The 19,585-nt window shown below is 45.5% G+C and overlaps 1 long non-coding RNA gene across 2 annotated transcripts in view; it reads right to left on the bottom strand.

Moving 5' to 3' along the window:
* Nucleotides 1-3,289: 3,289 nt before the first annotated feature.
* LOC147123311 (uncharacterized) overlaps nucleotides 3,290-19,585 on the bottom strand; it is a 198,570-nt gene continuing 182,274 nt past the window's right edge. For both annotated transcript variants that reach the window (XR_015080501.1, XR_015080500.1), the window contains exon 3: nucleotides 3,290-3,706. This is a non-coding gene — a long non-coding RNA (uncharacterized LOC147123311). The remainder of the gene's footprint in view (nucleotides 3,707-19,585) is intronic.

The raw sequence follows: 19,585 nt of genomic DNA on the forward strand, positions 1-19,585 counted from the left end.
TCTCTTTCCCCCTCTCTCTCTCTCTCTCCTTCCCCCTCTCTCTCTCTCTCTCCTTCCCCCCTCTCTCTCTCTCTCCTTCCCCCTCTCTCTCTCTCTCCTTCCCCCTCTCTCTCTCTCTCTCCTTCCCCCCTCTCTCTCTCTCTCCTTCCCCCTCTCTCTCTCTCTCCTTCCCCCTCTCTCTCTCTCCCTTCACCCTCTCTCTCCTTCCCCCTCTCTCTCTCTCCTTCCCCCTCTTTCCTCCCCCTCTCTCTCTCTTCCTTCCCCTCTCTCTCTCTTCCTTCCCCTCTCTCTCTCTCTCCTTCCCCCTCTCTCTCTCTCTCCTTCCCCCTCTCTCTCTCTCTCCTTCCCCCTCTCTCTCTCTCTCCTTCCCCTCTCTCTCTCTCTCCTCCTTCCCCCTCTCTCTCTCTCTCCTTCCCCCTCTCTCTCTCTCTCCTTCCCCTCTCTCTCTCTCTCCTTCCCCCTCTCTCTCTCTCTCCTTCCCCCTCTCTCTCTCTCTCCTTCCCCATCTCTCTCTCTCTCTCCTTCCCCCTCTCTCTCTCTCCTCCTTCCCCCTCTCTCTCTCTCTCCTTCCCCTCTCTCTCTCTCTCTCCTTCCCCCTCTCTCTCTCTCTCATTCCCTCTCTCCTTCCCCTCTCTCTCTCTCTCTCCTTTCCCCTCTCTCTCTCTCTCCTTCCCTCTCTCTCCTTCCCCCTCTCTCTCTCTCTCCTTCCCCCTCTCTCTCTCTCTCTCCTTCCCCCTCTCTCTCTCTCTCCTCCCCCTCTCTCTCTCTCCTTCCCCCTCTCTCTCTCTCTCCTTCCCCCTCTCTCTCCTTCCCCCTCTCTCCTCTCTCCCTTCCCCTCTCTCTCTCTCTCTCCTTCCCCCTCTCTCTCTCTCTCCTTCCCCCTCTCCCTCTCTCTCCTTCCCCCTCTCTCTCCTTCCCCCTCTCTCTCCTTCCCCCTCTCTCTCTCCTTCCCCCTCTCTCTCTCGCTCTCCTTCCCCCTCTCTCGCTCTCCTTCCCCCTCTCGCTCTCCTTCCCCCTCTCTCGCTCTCCTGTCCCCCTCTCTCGCTCTCCTTCCCCCTCTCTCGCTCTCCTTCCCAATTTTACAATTTTTACAATTTAAATCGCTTTATTGGCATGATAAGTTACATCTTATGTTGCCAAAGCATCAAAATACATTTATGGTTAGCACATAAACGCAGTTCTATTCATACAGTGTAATAAACAGGTATATCCCTGAGTGTATAAATATACATTCGCATTGGTTATATATATTTTTTTCTTAGTTTACTGGTTGTCCCTCTGTTCATGGCAAGCTGTAACATAGTGCGCCGCCAGTGTTATACAGCTTCTCTCCTCTCCCCAGTAGGAATGGGAGTTTTTGGTTGTCATTCAGATTTCTGAAATCAGGGCTATTTGTGAGAATTTTGGTAGAAATTCTCCCTGATGCCCTGATATTTTCCACAAGCTGTGAGGAAGTGCATCTCTGTCTCCACCACTCCCCTGACTGCAGTGAGAGCATATCCTGTCCTCTCTTGCAGCCTGGTCTGCCTGTGTCTGCCTTTTTCGATCGCTAGGCTATGTTCGCTAAGTCTGTACCTTGTCAAGGTTCTTCTCAGTTTGTTATCCTTTACCATGGTCAGGTAATCAGCTATGTTGTATTGTCTGTTTAGGGCCAAGTAGCAATTGAGTTTGCTTTGGGTTTTTGTTGTTTCTGCCCAATATGTCAGATATTTTTCCTTTTGCTTAGCGACGATTGTGTTGGGTCGAATTCTTTGTGTTACCCTGTCACTGTCCTGGGGCTGGTTATTGTTAGTATTGTTAGTAGTTACTTCACTGAGTCCCAGGACTAGTTGACTGAGGGTATTCTTCTTTATGGTCAGCTCTTGGCATTTCAGGGCGTCGTAGTGATAGCATTGGGGATTGCTCATTTGTAGGTGATTCCAAAATTTGGTGGCTCTTTTTTGGATAGTGATTATTAATGGATATTGGCCTAGTTCCGCCCTGCATGCATTGTTTACTGTTTTCCTTTGAGTCCGGAGGATACTTTTACAGAATTCTGCATGTAGGATCTCAATTGGGTGTTTGTCCCATTTTGCAAATTCTTGTTGAGTTAGCGGTCCCCATACCTCACTGCCATAGAGTGCAATTGGTTCAATTACTGATTTGAAAATTTTGAGCCAAATGCTAATTGGGATTTCTATTTGGATTGATTTTTTGATGGCATAGAAAGCCCTTCCCCCTCTCTCGCTCTCCTTCCCCCTCTCTCGCTCTCCTTCCCCCTCTCTCTCTCTCCTTCCCCCTCTCTCTCCTTCCCCTCCCCCTCCTTCCCACTCTCTCTCTCTCTCCCCTTCCCACTCTCTCCCCTTCCCACTCTCTCTCCCCTTCCCACTCTCTCTCTCTCCTCTCTCTCTCCATCCCTCCTCTCTCTCCATCCCTCCTCTCTCTCTCCATCCCTCCTCTCCCGTTCCCCCTCTCTCTCTCCTTCCCCCTCTCTCTCTCTCTCTCTCCTTCCCCCTCTCTCTCTCTCTCCTTCCCCCTCTCTCTCTCTCTCCTTCCCCCTCTCTCTCTCTCTCCTTCCCCCTCTCTCTCTCTCTCCTTCCCCCTCTCTCTCTCCTTCCCCCTCTCTCTCTCCTTCCCCCTCTCTCTCTCTCTCCTTCCCCCTCCCCTCTCTCTCCTTCCCCCTCTCTCTCCTTCCCACTCTCTCTCTCTCTCTCTCCCCTTCCCTCTCTCTCTCCCCTTCCCACTCTCTCTCCCCTTCCCACTCTCTCTCTCTCCTTCTCTCCTCTCTCTCTCCATCCCTCCTCTCTCTCTCCATCCCTCCTCTCTCTCTCCATCCCTCCTCTCTCCCGTTCCCCCTCTCTCTCTCCTTCCCCCCTCTCTCTCTCATTCCCCCCTCTCTCTCTCATTCCCCTCTCTCTCTCTCTCTCCTTCCCTCTCTCTCTCTCTCTCCTTCCCTCTCTCTCTCTCTCTCTCCTTCCCTCTCTCTCCTTCCCTCTCTCTCTCCTTCCCTCTCTCGCTCTCCTTTCCTTTCTCTCTCCTTCCCCCTCTCTCTCTCTCTCTCTCTCCTTCCCCCCTCTCTCTCTCTCTCCTTCCCACACAGACAGACAAACTCATTTATATATATCCTTCCCCCAGTCTCTCTCTCTCTTCCCCCCAGTCCCTCTCTCCCCCTAGTCTCTCTCTCCCCCCGTCTCTCTCTTCTCCCCCGTCTCTCTCTCTCTCTCCTTCCCCCTCTCTCCTTCCCACACAGACAGACAAACACATTTATATATATAAAAATTATTTCTACTTTTTTCATAACAACATGCCCTCAAAAAACCCTCGGCACCGCCGGGCACTCCAGCTAGTTTACCAATATATTAGTCAATTCTAACTGTAATAATATATCAATTTGTTATTCTGTTGAGAATGCGCATGACCACCTTAATAGCAGGGGCTCATATTTCAAAATGTATATGTGTTCCAGTTTTCCCAACAGCACACATTTTGAATGTTTTTTTTATTAGTGCCAATTCCGACCATTACAATTTATTTCACAACTTCTCAAATGAAGTGATCATTTGGGGACGTATTCTTTCAAGTGCTACTTGGGATCACACCAGGATGTAAATGGCTAGGTTGGTGGTGAGAAGTCATTCCTCACAAAGCAGATATTCAGTGATTATTTTTGTGGTTCCCCAAGATGTAGATTAGTGCCTTTGGCTGTCAGTGGACTGCATCTGGGGTCCTATAAGTTAGAGAAAGAAAGAACATTTAAGATAAGAACCTTAGGATGGCCTAGCTGAATATTGGGAGAGCGTGTGCTTCCTTGATTAGATGTTTTTTGTATGGCAATAGTGGGTCGTCTCCATGATAGCCAATGGGGGAGAGTATATTGTGTCCTTAAGCTTATTCACTCAGTGGTATAGTTGAAGTGCTCTCAGTGATGGCAAAATGGAAACCATATTCATATGTTGGATGAACCAGTGCTACTCGTTCTGCTGAAGTTAACCCTGACTAATCCTTCCCCTAAATTAATTGAATAGGAAACTCTTCCCCGATCAGTTCTGGATAACTTCTGCTTTGTGTGTGCCATATTGTTTTGGGCATACATACCCCCTCCACTTGTTTATTTGTAAACTATCAAAAAAATGTTTTAAAAATCTTTGGAAGACACACTCGAGTTGGGGCTTCTGTAGTGTGCTCAGCACCAGTTCCTTTTTAAGCACCTCAGCAACAATACAAATTCCAATTTAGCACGATTGAAATGAGCTTTATCCCCACCTCCTCTCACTTGTTTAGGGACTTTGTTGTATTCGGAAACTCCTCAGGCCCAGTTCCACCTATTTACTGTATCATGTGCATCATTAGCACACATTTCCACACTACATTTTGCATCTTATTTGTGCTGAACTCACTAAATATCCCAGATGATCAAGAAATCTAGAGTTAAGATACAACATCTATGGTTTATAATTGAATTAAATGCTAATTTTACAATTAAACAACAATGATATTTCCGAAAGGTCCAAGAAACTTAATGACAGTTGGGACTTTTGTAAAGGAAAAGCAAGGTCTACAAGGTATAATTTTTGCTCAAAACAGTCACTGTAACTATTTTGCACTGAAAAAATAAGCACAAATGCCCTTGTCTGGCATTTTTTTTTAAAACAGCATTAATTTCCCAAGCTACAATAAAATTGGGTTCCACTGCCTGTTATGACACTTTGTTACATCATCTATGGGAAGCAGTCCTGGGACAGCTTAATTAAAACAACAGGGGCTGTGACATGACCAGTTTAAGAGCTGAAGTTTAAGTACTCTGCACCTCTCACCAGTAGCATGGCCTCCCAGCATCAACAAATCCTGGATCAGCTCTTAGGTTGGTCAGAAATCATGGCCTAGAAATTCGGTAGGCTTAGCGCCGCTTTTGAGGCGCTAGAGGGCCTAGCGCCGGAGTTATGGCCAGTTTGGAAATTGAGTGGGTCCCTAAATCGGCGTTAGGCCGTTAGCGCTGCGCCGGCACCAATGACGTCATCGGTGTGCGCAGCGTCCCGGTTGCCATGGTAACCCGCCCGAACTCCGAAATTGACTTGCGGCCGCCTCGCCCGTAGCAGCCGCAAGCAACGTTCTGGCAGAGGTGCCTTACTGGACTTTGCGCCAGCGCATTAAAGGCTCCGCGGCGGCCGGCCGCTTTCCCGCCGGCCGCCTGGCCGCAGCTCCCTCCCCGGACTTCTCCCCCCCCCCCCCCCCGGGACAGATGCAAGCCCGGCACTTGTCCGAGGTGCCGGGCTCATTTTTACAATGATTTTCACGGGCCGCAGCCGGGTGCAGGCAGCTCCTCCTTAAGGGAAGGAGGAGGCCTGCACTTCCCGAACCTGCCGCACCGCAGCGGGCGCCGCAGCGCCGGAATAGCGCCGCAATTCAGCGCGTAGCGCCAGTTTTCAGGTGCAAACAGCTTTCAGCAGCGCCGGCAGCCGTTTGGGCGCAGAACTAGTGAATTTTTGGCCCGCCCAGCGCGACTTAGCTCCGGCACTAACTTCCGGCGCTAAAGCCGTCGCTGCGCCAAAACCCAATTTCTAGGCCCATGTCTCTTGTTTGGTTTAAAAAACCAAATATAGGCTGCTTCAAGTTGTAAAGCAATGTTTTTGACCTCCATGATGTTATGCCAGGACCTTGCAGGAGACTGTAGAGGTGAAAAAATTTACATTAAAAAAAAAAAATCGCACTTTTCTTTCTATTAATAGTTGCATTATTATTCAGTGGCAATATTCACAGCAGGCCACAGAAAGCACTGTTTTATAAGGACAGGAACATTATACCATGTGACACACAAAGCATTTTTTTCCTGCTAAAGTGTAGCTGCATGTAACCTAAGTATGTCACTTAAACTGTAATTACTATGCTTCCCTGCATCAATTACACAAATTCACGGGGCCATTAAAGGTCAGACTGGTTTTCTTTTTTTGAGTGTGGCTCCTGAAGTAAATTAGGAAGTATTTTCTATTGGATGTGAAGTTTTTCTCCACATTAGGGATGATTGGTTTTCTCTTTTTTTAAACTTTTACACAAAAATTTGCATGTGTGAGTGACCTGAAGTGTGATGGATGTCTTTCAAAACATACAACATAAGCCCCTTATATCCTGCTGTGAACCATTTCAACATTTGCAGAGATAATGCAATAGTCTCACAATCATCAAAGTCATTTAATTATAAAAAGGGATAAAATAGAATGAGAGAAAACTAGCAAGAAATATAAAAACAGATTGTAAGAGTTTCTACAAGTATGTAAAATGGAAAAGAGTAGCAAAAGTAAACGTTGGTCCCTTAGGGCCTAAGACAGGAGAAATTATTATGGGGAATAAGGAAATGGCAGAAATGTTAAACAAATATTTTGGGCTGGATTTTCATCGAGGAGGCAGGTAGGAGGCGGGACTACAACTTTTGGGGTTGTAGTCTGGCCTCCATCGAGTTCTAGCCAACCCACGCGATTTAGACTTGATTGACCTTGTTGAGCCCACCCAGCGGGCTCAGCAGGCCAATTAAGGGCCACCCGGCAACAAGTGACATCACAGATTGAAATTTCATCTGTCAAGACCTTTTGCCAGATGAAATATCAACGTTTCACAGCTCTTTGAAGCTGTCAAATACTGACAATCTGTACTCCAGGTTAATTCATTCCTCTCAGGATGATTTAGCGATCTCCCTGGAACAGAAAGCAGAGGCTGCAGATTTTGACAGCTGGCGGCCATTCTGCTTTCTGTGTCGGTGAGGTGAGGGACTCCCGAGACCTGAAGGAAGGAAGGCTGTAAAGGTAAGTAAAGGTTAGTAGAACTTCTTTAAACACTTTACGCAGACCAAACACACTTACTTCTGCACTCATGCACCCATCACTCACCTGAACACTGGACATCTCGATCCCTCCAAGCCCTTCATCCCGACGGCCCGCCTCACTAACTTGGCGTGGTTTGGAGCCGTCGGGAATCCCACATTTCAACAATGAAAATAGGGATTAGGCTAAAAACTGCCTGTTAACTACCTGTTAACAGGCAGTTAATTGGCACTAATCCCCTTCCCACCTCAGGGAGGTGGGTCCCAGTGCGGGGCGGGTTCCCGCCTCCTTTGAAACTGGCATGGAGGCAAGTTGGGGTCGAGACCCCCAATTTCGGATTTTAAACCCCCACACGCCTCCAATCCCGACTCCACGGCCCAATGAAAATCCAGCCCTTTGTATCTGTCTTCACAGTAGAAGACACAAAAGGCATCCCAAAAATGGTACGGAACCAAGTGTCTAATGAGGGTGAGGAACTTAACTTAATTAATAGAAGTAGAGAAAAAGTACTAGAGAAACTGGTGGGATTAAAAGTCGACAAATCCCCTAGACCTGACGGGCTACATCCTAGGGTTCAAAAAGAGGTGGCTGAAGAGATAGTGGATGCATTGGTGTTCTGGACATTATGGACATTTTACATGCAGATAGCACCCTCTGGTGGTGGTTATGTGTTAGCAGTGTTTGTGTGCAGCAGAGGTCATTTGACCTTTCTACCTTTCTTCCTGTGTAGCCCAGGATGTAGAATCCCAGGAAGTGGAATTCCAGGAAGAACCTGGCTTGAGTAATGGAGAATTCCATGAGGGATTTTTAATCCAATGTAATCTGATCTCATATCACAGAATCACAGAAACCCCACAGTGCAGATAGAGGCCATTTCGGCCCATCGAGCCTGCACCGACACATATCCCACCCGATCCCAGTAACCCCTACACCAACACATATCCCACCCTATCCTGTAACCCCACGTATTTAATCCCCCTAACACTAAGGGTCAATTTATCATAGCCAATCAACCTAACCTGCACATCTTTAGACTGTGGGAGGAAACCGGAGCACCCGGAGGAAACCCACGCAAACACGGGGAGAATATGCAAACTCCACACAGACAGTCGCCCGAGGCCGGATTCGAACCCGGGTCCCTGGCGCTGTGAGGCAACAGTGCTAACCACTATGCCACCGTGCTGCCCGTTATATGTTAGGCCAAGCGCAATATCTGTGAGTATCTTTGTCTATTAGCATGATAGTAACTTTGTCAGTGTAGTATTTTGATAACACTATATTTATAAAAGGTTGATATTTGATAGTTACAGAAGTTAGTCCAAATGTTAGTTAGTTATACAATTAGTCTATTCTACTGTTGTAAATATGTTATATCTTATGTAATATCGAATGTATAGTATTTAGTTTTATGTACAAAACATACTTTGTCTTTGTTTACAGTTTCACAAATTTGTTCAAGTAAAGCTTCAAAACAGCAAACGGCTTCATGAGGAATTATTTTGAATAAGTGTTTAACTTGCTGGATATCTAGATAGGAGCACGTCTAGTGAGGCCAGTACAGTGAAAAGATATCAGTGAAAAGATATCAGTGAAAAGATAGCAATACGGCTAGCTGTGAAGAGTGGAGCAGGAGGAACCCAGTGTAAGCCTTAACCTCGTAGAGCACACCTACCTCACATCAACATGTCAGAAGATAATAACGAAAATGCTTTGCAGCGAGGAGAAGACCTTAAACAGGCAGACGAAACTGTAGAAGGTGACAATCAGTCTATAAGCTCCGGTTACGTCAGATCGCAAGCTGGTTCACGGTCATCAGGTGGTTCTGGAATAAGCGTGACTATCGCCAGAGCACGGGCTAAGCTAGTGGCAGCTCAAGCCAGAGCTGCGCATGTGAACAGTGAAATAGAAATAAAAGTAAGACAGGCCCGTCTACAAGCTGAACCCCAAGCTGAACAGGCCCGACTCCAAGCTGAATTCCAAGCAGAACAGGCCCGACTCCAAGCTGAATTCCAAGCGGAACAGGCCCGTCACCAAGTGGAACGCCAGGCTGAACAGGCCCGTCTCCAAGCCACATTAGACGCTCTGCAGCAACAAAAAGAGATAGATGCTGCATTAGCTGTAACACAAGTATTCGAGGCAATTTTGGAGGGAGCTGATCCCGAGACAGCTTACAAACCTTTAATACCCGTTTCGTGGCAGAGTCCACGACAGCGCACCATAGAGTACGTGAGCAACCATGCCGACATACAGTTTACAGGAGAAAGGGATGAAGGCCCGCACATCTCTACAGACGCAAGCACTTCGTATAACATACCACAAGTTGCCAATCAAGGTCAAAACAGACGGTGTGCCTCAAGCCGCAGAGTCTCCCCCAGCAGAACGGAAGACACGGTGCAGAGGAATAGGACGCCGAATAGAGAAAGTCAGCAGCGAACCCCCTCTCATTTCCTTGAGACTCCCAACAGAACCCCTATTCAAGGCAACCCTGGCACAGGTCCCAGTACCTACGACCTTGCCAAATACCTTGCACGCACCCAGCTGGTGACTACAGGGTTAACCAAGTTTGATGACAGGCCGGAGAATTATCGGGCTTGGAAGTCCTGCTTCCACGATGCCATATCGGGCTTAGACCTGTCGGCAGGAGAAGAGCTTGGCCTCCTTATCAAATGGCTCAGCCCAGAGTCCGCCGGACAGGCCTGCAGGATAAAAGCGGCCAATGTGGGACATCTGCCAGCGGGGTTGAAGACAGCTTGGGCAAGGCTGGAAGAAAGCTACGGCTCGCCTGAAGCCATTGAAAGGGCTCTCTGACAGGTTGGAGAACTTTCCGAGGTTGACGAGTAAGGAACCCCATAAGCTCCGCAACCTTGGAGATCTGCCGTCGGAACTCGAAGCCGCAAAGCAGGACGGCTACCTACCTGGTCTATCGTACTTACACACTTCCAGAGGGGTAAGTCCCATCATTGAGAAGCTTCCATTTAACCTGCAGGAGAAGTGGATAACATTTGGATCAAAGTTCAAGCTAAAGCACAACGTGGCGTTCCCACCATTCTCTGCGTTCGTTAAATTCATCCGTAAAGAAGCCAAAGCCAGGATGACCCCTGCTTCAAATTCTTCTCCTCCCACCCAGCACTTGCCAAAAGAGACAAGTTCGACAGACATGGAAAGACACCAATATCTGTCCACAAAATGCAAGTGTCCTCAACTGAGCACACAAAGATTCAGAAGAAACCTGAGGATATGAGCAAACAATGCCCTATCCACAACAAGCCCCATCCTTTAAAGAAGTGCAGAAGCTTCAGGGAGATGTCCCTGGAAGATCGGAAACAATATCTTAAAGAGAACTCTATATGTTTCAAGTGCGGTTCTTCCACGAGCCATCTTGCCAAGAACTGCAAGGTAGATGCAAAATGCACTGAATGTGAAAGTGATCAGCACGTTTCAGCACTACACCCAGGCCCAGCTCCTTGGAAGTCAGAGACGCCTCCTCCCGCTTCACAGCACAGCGGGGAGAGAGAGGGAGCTGCTGGTCCTGAGATTTCATCCAGGTGCACCGGTAGGTGTGTGGAGAAGGAGCGAGCACAAGAGCATGCTCCAAGATATGCCTCGTTAATGTGTACCCTGTAGGAAGTCACACACTAGAGAACAAGCCATCTCAGGTGAGCACACTCAAGACTTCCATCTTGGAGAATGGTCATCCAAGCTACCTTACCCCATGCAGTAGTCAGATCCGCGTGGTGTTTGACTCCAGTGCACCATATCAGGGAGTCTCTCTCAACGACGTACTCCTCACAGGGCCCGATCTTAACAACAGCCTCTTGGGAGTACTCATGAGACTCAGGAAAGAGCCCGTCACCATCACTGCCGCTATCCAGCACATGTTTCATTGCTTCGTGGTGAGAGAAGACCACAGAGACTTCCTCCGCTTCCTGTGGTATCGGGACAATGACCCCAATAGAGACATTGTGGACTACAGAATGCGTGTCCATGTCTTTGGGAATAGCCCATCCCCTGCTGTCGCCATATATGGACTAAGGAGGGCTGCCAAGGAAGAAGACGACGACTTTGGCAGTGATGTGAGAGGGTTCATCGAACGAGAGTTCTATGTCGACGACGCACTGAAGTCATTCCCGACCGAAGCAGAGGCCAGCAGTACCCTCGGACGAGCCCAGGAACTACTTGCACTATCCAACCTCAGGCTGCATAAGATAGCCTCTAACAGACCAGCAGTGATGGAGGCATTCCCCCCTGAAGATCGTGCTAAGGACGTCAAAGACTCTTCACTGATGACCTCCCCCTACAGCGTAGCCTAGGAGTGTCTTGGAACATAGCAACAGACACGTTCACGTTCCAAGTCTTAGATGCCAGGAAACCCTTCACACGTAGAGGGGTGCTTTCTACAGTCAACAGCCTATACGACCCTCTCGGCTTCTTAGCCCCTGTCACCATACAAGGCAGGCTGCTCCTCAGGGAACTCTCCACACGCGCCGAAGAGTGGGATTCACCTCTCCCTGAAGAGATGGAAGCAGAGTGGGACAGATGGAGAGACTCACTCCAAGACTTACAGGAGATCTGAATACCTCGCTGCTATTCGTCTTTCTCTCCATTAAATGCCCAATTCAAAGAGCTTTGCGTCTAAGGCCATTGCAAGTGTGGCTTATCTGAAGGTCACTACTCAAGATGGACAAAGCAAAATTGGCTTCGTCTTTGATAGAGGCAAGTTGGCACCCCAGCCAGACCTCACCATACCCAGATTGGAACTGTGCGTAGCAGAACGCAACCTACCCCCTCACAGCAGTCTACGGAAGCTGCATCCTATCATCGACACCGACGGACTGTCTTTGGGGTGGTTCTTCTTTTGTCGCCAGAGGACTCCAGTGACAAGTAGAGTTCGGACTATGTGGAGTCGTTAACGACCCCAGATGGGGTGTTCTGGACATTATGGACATTTTACATGCAGATAGCACCCTCTGGTGGTGGTTATGTGTTAGCAGTGTTTGTGTGCAGCAGAGGTCATTTGACCTTTCTACCTTTCTTCCTGTGTGAGAGGTCATTTGACCTTTCTACCTTTCTTCCTGTGTAGCCCAGGAAGTAGAATCCCAGGAAGTGGAATTCCAGGAAGAACCTGGCTTGAGTAATGGAGAATTCCATGAGGGATTTTCAATCCAATGTAATCTGATCTCATATGTTAGGCCAAGTGCAATATCTGTGAGTATCTTTGTCTATTAGCATGATAGTAACTTTGTCAGTGTAGTATTTTGATAACACTATATTTATAAAAAGGTTAATATTTGATAGTTACAGAAGTTAGTCCAAATGTTAGTTAGTTATACAATTAGTCTATTCTACTGTTGTAAATATGTTATATCTTATGTAATATCGAATGTATAGTCCTTAGTTTTATGTACAAAACATACTTTGTCTTTGTTTACAGTTTCACAAATTTGTTCAAGTAAAGCTTCAAAACAGCAAATGGCTTCACGAGGAATTATTTTGAATAAGTGTTTAACTTGCTGGATAACTAGATAGGAGCACATCTAGCGAGGCCAGTACAATTGGTTTTGATCTTCCAAAATTCCCTAGATTCTGGAATGGTCCCAACAGATTGGAAGGTCGCAAGTGTAACACCGCTATTCATGAAAGGAGGGAGAGAAAAAACAGGGAACTACAGGCCAGTTAGCCTGACATCAGTCATTGGGAAAAGGCTTGAATCCATTGTTAAGGAAGTGGTATCAAGTCACTTAGAAAATCATACCATGATAAGGCAGAGTCAACATGGTTTTATGAAAGGGAAAACATGTTTGACAAATTTATTAGAGTTTTTGGGGATGTAACTAGCAGGGTAGATAAAGGGGAACCAGTGGATGAATAATATTTGGATTTCCAAAAGGCATTTGATAAGGTGCCACATAAAAAGTTATTACACAAGATTAGGGCTCATGGGGTTGGGGGTAATATAGTAGCATGGATAGAGGATTGGTTTACAGACAGAAAACAGAGAGTAGGGATAAACAGATCTTTTTCAGTTTGGCAGGCTGTAACTAGTGGGGTGCCGCAAGGATCAGTGTTGGGGCCTCAGCTATTTACAATCTATATTAATGACCTAGATGAAGGGACCGAGTGTAATGTATCCAAGTTTGATGATGATACAAAGCTACATGGGACAGTAAGCTATGAGGAGAACACAAAGAATCTGCAAAGGGATAGGGATAGACTAAGTGAGTGGGCTGAAAGGTGGCAGATGGAGTATAATGTAGGGAAATGTGAGGTTATTCATTTTGGTAGGAAGAAATAGAAAAACAGAATATTTTTTTAAATGGTGAGAAACTTTCAAATGTTGGTGTTTAGAGAGATGTGGGTGTCCTCGTGCAAGAAACACAGAAAGCTAGCATGCAGGTATAGCAAGCAATAAGGAAGGCAAATGGCATGTTGGCCTTTATTGCAACGGGGTTGGAGTATAAGAGTAAGGAAGTCTTGCTACAATTGTACAGGGCCTTGGTGAGACCACACCTGGAGTACTGTGCACAGTTCTGGTCTCCTTATCTAAGGAAGGATATACTTGCCTTGGAGGCGGTACATCAAAGGTTCACAAGATTGATTCCTGGGATAAGAGGGCTGTCCTATGATGAGAGATTGTGTAGAATGGGCCTATACTCTCTGGAGTTTAGAAGAATCTGAGGTGATCTCATTGAAACATACAAGATTCTGAAGCGGATTGATGCTGAGAGGTTGTTTCCCCTGGCTGGAGTGTCTAGGACTAGGGAGCATAGTCTCAGGATAAGGGGTAGGCCATTTAAGACTGAGATGAGGAGGAATTTCTTCAGTCAGAGGGTTGTGAATTTTTGGAATTCTCTGCCCCAGAGGGCTGTGAATGCTGAGTCTTTGAGAATATTCAAGGCTGAGATAGATAGATTTTTGGACTCTAGGGAATCAAGGGATATGAAGATCAGGCGGGAAAGTGGAGTTGAGGTCGATGATCAGCCATGATCTTATTGAATGGCAGAGCAGTCTCGAGGGGCCGTATGGCCTACTCCTGCTCTTATTTCTTAATATTACTTTTATTTGGCAATAGCATAATTTTCATTTTATTGAGAATATAGTATACCTATTAAAAATGAAATATGGTAGAAAATAGAATATTTGAATTGAGAGGCCCAAGTTTAGTTTGGTTGTGATCTTTGATTTTTAAATCATCACACTGTTGTTGCTTTCATATCTTCACACTCCTCCTTTGGAGAACAGTGTGAAATCCAAAGCTGAACAGGATGAGCTGCTGGAGCATTTGAATATCAATGGGAATTGGGCGGACATGTGGCAGATGAAATTCAATATGGTTCATATGTGGAATAAAAAACCCAGGAAGAGACTATTACTTTAATGCAAGGAAAATAACGTCCATGGAAAATGAAAGTGATCTGGGAAACCTGATTGACAATATCTTGAAACTATTGCAACAAAGCTAGGTGGCAGTGAAGAAAGCAAATCAAATTTTTGAATATATTAAAAAGTCAATATTGAGCTGAAATAGTGAGGCAATCCTGCCACTTTATACATAATTGGTGCAACTGTGCACAGTTCTGGTCGCCACAGTAAAAACAAAATATTGCAACTATTAAAAGGATACAGAAGAGAGCAACCAAAATGATTGCGGGAATAGAAGGATTGGATTCCGAGGTGCGGTTATGTAAATTGGGCATATTCTCACTGGAAAAGAGAAGGCTGATTACCGTTTTTCGGATTATAAATGGACTAGATCATGTAAACCATGACAAGCTGTTTACCTTGTTCAGATTAGTAGTACCTACACTTGAAGGGGGGTAAATTCAAAACGAATCTGTGGAAACATTGCCCCTGATAATTACGGGGAGGCGGGGTTGTAGTGGCCACCTGGAGATCCTGTTGAATTTAACAGCAGGACCTCTTAAATTATTTGACTCAGTTTCCCAGCTGGCAGCTAGCCAGATTGGCTTGCTGTCGGGCGGAAAGGCCTGCAGCAACATCGTGGAGGGTCAAAGATATTGAGGGGGCAGAGAAGACATTGGGGGTTGCAGGGGGGGTGGAGAAGACACTGGGGGGATGGAAAAGACATGGGGGGGGGGGGGGGAGTGGTCGGAGGAGGAGGTCGGGGTGGGGGGTGGGGGGCATGAGTAGGTCGGGAGTCCGATCGTGGGGAGGGAATCAGGTTAGCTTGGTAGGCCGGGATCGGAGGGGAAGCACTCCTGCTCCTTTTGGCCCACAGGCAGTGCTGGAAAGGCAATTGCCTGTTGGATACGGACCTTCTTGCCTCCCTTCAGCTGCCAGGTTTCCCGAGCCCTGGGAAACTTGGCCTGCGGGCGTTAAAAGTAAAATATTTTAATGATGGATGCCCTTCTGGAGAGCAGGTTAGTCGCCCACCTCTGTTAAAACCAGAAGTGGGCGCGTTGGGGATGGGGTTGGGTTTCCAATTTTTTAAACACCCCCTGTCCCTCTTCCACCTATCTTGGGGGTTAAGCTTACCTCCATTATTTCAGTGAGCAAGTGATAAATGTATGAAACAGGCTCCCTGGGGGACGGTGGAAGCAGAGAGTATTGGTTTATTCAAATGCAAATTAGATAGATTTCTTTCAGAAAATATTGGCCCTGAATTTGCGGTCGGAGGCTTCCTGCAGGAAAATCCCTCTGATCCGCAAATAAACTGGCCACGTACCTGGTAGTTCGGGAGGTACGGAGACTCCAGGTCCCAGCCCTCTCCAGGTACTCGCAGGAAGAGGCCCACGTATCCTAGGGTGCAGGCAGTTCGCAAACTCTTCTGGGATCACATAGGCCAGCCCAATGAATGAAAGAAGGGAATCCCCATTCATACTTATGGTGATTACGTCTGTACGGAAACCCCATAAGCATGAATGGGAATACCCCCAGAAAATACACCTGGACATCAAATTTTTAAAAATTACAGATTTAAAATGAATTAAAATGACATTTAATTAAATATTTTTTTAAAAAATTAATTTTTCAAAAAATAAATTTAAATGTTTTAAAGGGGCTAAAAATGAACTTACCTTATTGCACAGGTTTTTTAATGTATAAATGATTAAAGAAACATAAAAATAAATTTATTTCACACTCTTACACTGATAAAAGCAGGCCTTACGCAGGCGCAAGACTTTCACGGGCAAATAGCCCGACTCTACGCCCGTGGATACACTTTTCCAGGGGATGCATTGGATCTGTCAAAAAGATTCTTGCGCGGCGCATTCGCACCTCGTACACGCCCATAGGGGCCGCAAATTACGATCAATATTTTGGGATACAGTTTATGAGTAACCTGAGACATGACATTTGGCAAGTGTAGAATGCTTGGGAGGAACATGTGAATTTGGACTCATGAATCCCGAAGCTCTTCACCTCTGGGATTTTTCTCGCCTCATGTCTGGGTCGACATAACAACATAAGAAATAGGAGCAGGAGTAGGCCATTTGGCCCTTCGAGCCTGCTCCGTCATTCAATAAGATCATGGCTGATCTTCCACCTCATCTCCACTTTCCTGCACTATCCCCATATAACTTGATTCCCTTAATATCCAAAAAGCTATTGATCTCTGTCTTAAATATACTCAACAACTGAGCCTCCACAGCCCTCTGGGGTAGAGAATTCCAAAGATTCACCACCCTCTGAAAAAATTTCTCCTCATCTCAATCCTAAGTGGCTGACCCCTTATTCTGAGACTGTGACCCCTGGTTCTAGGCTCCCCAGCCAGGGGAAACATCCTCCCTGCATCTACCCTGTCAAGCTCTAAGAATTTTGTATGTTTCAATGAGATCACTTCTCATTCTTCTAAACTCTAGAGAATATAGGTCTAGTCTACTCAATCTTCCCTCATAGGACAATCCCCCCATCCCAGGAATCAGTCTGGTGAACCTTCGCTGCACCCCCTCTGTGGCAAGTATATCCGTCCTTAGGCAAAGAGACCAAAACTGTACACAATACTCCAGGTGTGGGCTCATCAGGGACCTATATAATTGCAGTAAGATGTCTTTGCTCTTACACTCAAATCCTCTTATAATAAAGGCTAACATACCATTTGCTTTATAACAACAGAAAATGCTGGAAAAACTCAGCAGGCCAGGCAACATCCATGGAGAGAAATTAGAGTCGATGTTTCGGGTCAAAACCCTTTATCAAGACTAAATCGGATTTCCAGCATCTGCAGTATTTTGCTATCATACCATTTGCTTTAATTGCTTGCTGTACCTGCATGTTAACTTTCAGTGATTCATGTACAAGGACACCCAGGTCCCTCTTAACACCAACACTGCCTAATCTCTCACCATTTAAAAAATATTTGACTTTTCTATTTTTCCTACCAAAGTGGACAACTTCACATTTCTCCACATGATATTCCATTTGCCATGTTCTTGCCCACTCGCGTAGCCTGTCTATATCCCCTTGAAGCCTCCTTGCATCCTCCTCACAACTTACATTCCCACCCAGCTTTGTATCATCAGCAAACTTGGATATATTACATTTGGTCCCCTCATCCAAATCATTGATGCAGCCTGCCAACCCAAAAATTATCAATTTATTCCTACTCTCTGTTTTCTGTCCATTAACCAATCCTCAATCCATGCTAGTATATTACCCCCAATCTCATGAGCCCTAATTTTGTTCAATAACCTCTTGTGTGGCACCTTATCGTATGCCTTCTGAAAATCCAAATACACTACATCCACTGGTTCCCCCTTATCTATTCTGCTAGTTACAACCTCAAAAAACAGATTTGTCAAACATGATTTCCCTTTCATAAATCAGTGTTGACTCTGCCCAATCCTATTATTATTTTCTAAGTGCCCTGTTACCACGTCTTTAATAATAGATTCTAGCATTTTCCCTACTACTGATGTTTGTTGTAAACTAATTGATAGAGATTGATTAGTCAACTGCTCCATTATATCATTTGACTACCAAGATGATGGAAGGTGAAGCAGATGCACATTGGGCTTTTTTCGTCTAGAAATTCCTATGTTCCTATGTAGTGGAAGGATTGGCAGGCTGATTAACAGCTTGATGGGTCGCAACATGAACGCACCTTCCTTGGCCATAACCATCTTTATACCAGCCAATAGGGTGACTAGTTCTATATGTCAGGAGGGTTTTATGGGCTCCCACAACCCATATGATGGTTGGGCGAGGCAGGTGGGGGAGGGGAAAGGTGCTACTTTATGACTTCCAGAGTTGCGGTCCCCAGTCGCCAGGACTGACTGGAGTAGGGTTGAATCCCTGCACATTCTGACTCAAAGACAGGAATGCTACACCAAGCCATTTGAGCCAATCATGAAATTGTGATGGATAATTTTGATGCATGATATGCACGTGTGATGTATACTATCCCACAAACCACAGATATGCACTAAACACATGACTGCGAATTATATCTATATCAAACTTTTATCAGTGTTGACACTGAATTGAGTCTTTGAAGTAGCTACTGATAAGGAAAGAACTTGCACTTATATAGTGCCTTTCATGTCTTCAAGGTTTGCCAAAGTACTTTTCAGTCAATTAACTACATTTGAAGTATACCCACTGTTTTTTTGATGAAATAATACTTGTCTTGGGTTATTTATTTGCATTTTTACACCTAATGACTATTTTAGTGTGGAACCCATATTCCATGAGAGAATGCGATTTGGAACCACATCTGCCACACAGAATGGCTGTTGTTATTTTATTAAAGCTAATAGTAACATATTGGTGTGAGCCTAATGAGCTGTACCCAAGCTTAGTAATTCAATGCCAATATTTAACTGACCATTAGCAATTTCAGAGAAAGTGGATTTTAAATGCGTTAATTCCTGTGAACACACACAGGTAATTTAGAAATTAAGTAGAAACCTTTTTCCACAAAAGATATTTTCTTATCATCACAGTTTTTGGGTACCTCAAAATGATTCCAGTATAATTTTTAATCTTTACGACAATCCTACAGAATTTTATTCACTTGGCTTTCTTCATATATTTGTTCTTAAATGAAATATGAGAATATTTCTAAATAAAAATTAAATGCTAGCTTCAACCCCAATGGGTCAATGTCTTCATCTTGTGACAGATCATAATCATTTCAGATTTAATCTCGTCTGTCTATGTGTGTTAATTGTTCCCAGCCAGGGTAGCATTAGAGGTGTTACAATTCTTCCAGGCCCCTGGATTAGGCCGGGGAAAAGACAAATCAGTCAGAAATCCTGTTCTGCCGCCAAACTAGGGACCTTTGCTAGAAGTGCACATGTGTGGTTTTCAGGTGAAGACAAGAACTGGCTCAGCTGCGCCCCCCTGGTAGTTGAACAGCCTGAGTAATGTCACTTGGGCAATACATTGGAGGGTTCCCATTGTCTGTGAAACCATACCCGAGCAAGGAGGCAAAAAGGGGAGAAACTTAGCAAAGAAAAAGAACAAATATACACGTTGGCTTCTCCATTACTAACACTTGTCCTGTTCTCACATCGGATCCTCTGCTACAATGGGCATATAGAATAATGTATTTATAGTATGCACAAACAAAAGTTCAGTTAGACATGTACACAAGTCACAGAGTATGAGATGTGAAAGAATTGGCATTTTTTGTCATCTACTAACCAACTTTATAGCATAAAGAAACAATTACACTAAATTCCAACTAAAGAGCAAAAACAAAATTTACGCTTTTATACGAAGCATTGACTTTGTCAATTGCCAATTATTTTTAAGAACATAAGAAATAAAAGCAGGAGTAGGCCATTCGGCCCCTCGAGCCTGCTCTGCCATTCAATAAGATCATGGCCTCA

This window comes from Somniosus microcephalus, chromosome 2 (genome assembly GCF_052327205.1).
Source record: "Somniosus microcephalus isolate GS21.2 chromosome 2, FLI_Smic_1.0, whole genome shotgun sequence".
NCBI classification, from domain to species: Eukaryota; Metazoa; Chordata; class Chondrichthyes; order Squaliformes; family Somniosidae; genus Somniosus; species Somniosus microcephalus.